The sequence below is a fragment of the Vicugna pacos genome, chromosome 34, assembly GCF_048564905.1.
Source record: "Vicugna pacos chromosome 34, VicPac4, whole genome shotgun sequence".
Classification (NCBI taxonomy): domain Eukaryota; kingdom Metazoa; phylum Chordata; class Mammalia; order Artiodactyla; family Camelidae; genus Vicugna; species Vicugna pacos.
In genome coordinates, this window is record NC_133020.1 from 17,796,850 (window position 1) to 17,800,165 (window position 3,316).

A 3,316-nucleotide genomic window follows, 5' to 3' on the forward strand; every position below is an offset into this window, starting at 1 on the left:
TACTGCGGGGACTGCTTCTCCAGAAGATATTATGGGATGTCGTGTGTGGGAGGGGGAGTGGGGCTGGGGGATTATTATGGGATGGTGGTGCAGAATGGGGAGGGCCTGAGGAGCTCTTCTCCAACCCCCCCACCCCTGACTCTCTTGCCATCCTCTCTAAGGTCTGCCCTCTCTCTCAAATGGCCCAAGGGGAACACCTGAAATCCATCCCCACACTAGCTCTTTGGGCACCTCAACCCTTCCTGGGCATCTCCCCTAACTAGCAGCCACCTCCCGGATGCTGAGAGGGAAAGGCAGCCCCTGGGGATGGGGAGAAGGTCCCAAAGCAGGCTTGTGGTGGCCATAGACCACATCTCCCACCTGCACGGCCTCCCCTGGGCTCCCTATCCCCTTGGGACGCTCTCCTTCCCTTCTACCTCGCTACCACAAAGTGGGGGCTCTTGGTCCTCCTCCCCTCCCCCTTCCCCTCCATTTCCTCTCCAGCTCCCTCCACAGCCGTAACCAGTAAAACAGGCGGCCAGCTATTATGGGATGGCTGCTCCGGCAGCTCTGCAGGGAGGGGGCGGTCACCGCGGAATGTCTCTTGTGGGTGGCTATTATGGGATGGCCGCCTCTCTTTTTTGGGGGGGTGGGGGCTAGCAAGGAGAAGGATTATTATGGGATGTGCCCAGCACAGCTGGGTGGGGCTGTCCTGGGTAGGTGAAGCTCTGGGGAGGGGGGAGGGGGAAGGAAAGGAAGGAAGAGGGAGGGAAGGAGCTGGGGAGGGTGGGGTGAGCCCTGGAGCCAGACCTGAGGCCTGGCAAGAGTGACTGGCTGGAGAGGTTCTTCAGTGACAGCTGTTTGGAGGGGCCCCGGGGGCAGGCAAGCGCTAGCCAACTCTGAACCCTGGACACCTGGGTCCCTAAAAAGCTTGTGAGCTAGAGGTTTGCCGAGTCCAGGGCCTGCAATGAGGAGGCCTGGGTTCTGTGTGCCCGTGTGGCACCCGAGGGAGCAGTGTTCCCGGGTGACCGCAGCACCAAGTACCCCTCTCTCCCTGCCTTCCTAGGTTTGAGCTTTGGGACTGTAGCTCAGTAGGGGTCTGTCCAGGGGAGCTCTGCCACCTTGCAGTCACCCCTGAGGAGCTGAGACTGGGTTGGCACCTGAGGGACACATGTGTGGGTGGTTCCCACCCCCATCCCTGCACCACCTGCATCCTGTCTGGTCATCAGAGTGCCCTGTCACTCTGGCTTTTTTGTCCTATGTCGCCTTCCCAGACCCCCTTTCTGACAGAGCAGGAGAACACTGGTCCCTTAGATGTATTATGAGCAGAGTTTCCGGGGCTCACACAGAACAGAGATGCAGAGAGAGAAACTATAAAGCATGTGCTGAAAACTCCATGGACAACTTAATCTTGAGTGTTATTCTAGGTTTTTCTGTACCATGGGACAGAAACAGAACTCTAAGGTAACAGGCTAGAGAGGCTGTCCCCCTGGGTGCATTAATCAGGAGATTATCCCACCCTTAGTCTCTGTGGGCCAATCATGCTGGTGGTTTATTTATAATTTATCTGGGAGGATAGCACGGGCGAGGGTAGGGAGAGGGGGAGTAGAAGCATAAGGACCACAAAAGCATCACACAGACACACACATCCGAGCCCTCTCTAGAACTCAAGAAGAGAGTAAGGGACTTTAACCTGCTCCTTGTGCTGGTATCAGGGAGAGGTGAGGAGTAAGAGGAACCAGGGGATGAGTGGGTTGAATCTGCAGGGATGAGGCAGAGGGGTTGTGGTGGACAAAAGGTACCATGTTTGTAATCACAGGCAAGAGGCTGTGACTACCCAGTTACAAAACTCTCTTCCTGGTTTATATTATGAATCACTGTAGTAATGTGGTGTGTATATGTATACACACACACACACACACACACACATACAAACATAGGAAAGAGAGGGTATGGGGTGGATGGAGACATTACAGAAGGGAATTTGAGGCCCAGAGGCAGGCTGGATCCCCTAGAGACATGGGGAGAGAGGAGGGCATACCAGGTATCTGGCAGGTCTGTATACAAATGAGAAACTTCTTGAAAGGAGGTGTCCCCACATTATGTTATCTTAATAAAAGAGTTGCGTCCTGTCCCCCAAGTAAGGAGCACAAGGGTTGATCCTGGTACTCAGAATAAGCATGGGACAGAGTTTGCACAAATGAATGGGGCCCAATCTGGTTGTCAAGAAAATCGAATGAGAAGACCAGGCAGCCTTGCAGAATGGGGGAGACAGCCTGTCTGCCACAGTGGATATGCCAAAGGGGTGGTCTGGAAAATTAAGTCCAGCAGGGGCTGGGGTAAAGACTTCTCAGCATCATTGGTGCTCCTCTTGGAAGCGTAGGGATGGTGATTTCCTGAAGCAGGCTCTTGCTTCTCCTGAACTCCCCTCTCCTTGCCAGTTCTCCAGTCCAGTGGTCCCAGAGGAGGGAGAGTCATCTGGCCAGGCCCTTTCTCTAGGGAATTGAGATTAGAGGGGCAAAGCAGAGATGATGTAAAGTTCATCCCACTCACTTCTGGTCGGGAAGGGCCTCTCCTAGGAGGAAGCTCCAGTTTCTCTTCAACCTGTCCTACTGCTACAGGTTTTGGACTTGTGTGGAAAAGGCACGGGAGAGTAGAGGAAGACAATATCTGACTTTGGGCTCCGGAGTGGGCGCAGCAAAGAGATGGTCCCGGGACATTGGTTTTCTGGGGGTCCTGGTTCTCTGGGCTCAGGTTCTCTAAGGGTCAAAGGATTTTAAGATTGGGCTTTCCGACTTTCTCAGGCTGGGTCCCTGGAGTGGCTGCTGGGTCCCTGCAGTGGCTTAGGGAAGGGGATGGTATATGTTGGGAGGCTACCTGTGGCATAATGAATGAAGAAGGCATTCTGGAATGTTTACTTGTACACGGGAGGGGAAGTGGGTGAATATTTTACAATGATGAGGTTATTATTGGGTGGAAAATGGGGCCTCAACAAGCTGAGGATGGGGGCAGTTGAAAGTATTACGAGATTTTAGGATATAAAATGAGAAAGGATATGAATGAGAAATACGGCACATTGAGGGTAAGCAGAATTTGGTGTTCAAACATGAGGAAAACAATTCTGGCCCGTTGATGAGTCTCTCAAGAAGGAGGCACCTGATGATATTATAGGATTTCAGTATTAGAAGCACTGGGTGGATGAACACTGCTTTTCCAGTCAAAAGTCCTTAGTATGTAGGGAACAGATAGGAGATTATCTTGACCATCCATCCATATTGTAAATCCTTTTGAAAGACCTTCCTGCCTCCAGCAGGACCGCCAAGAACCTCTACTGGGA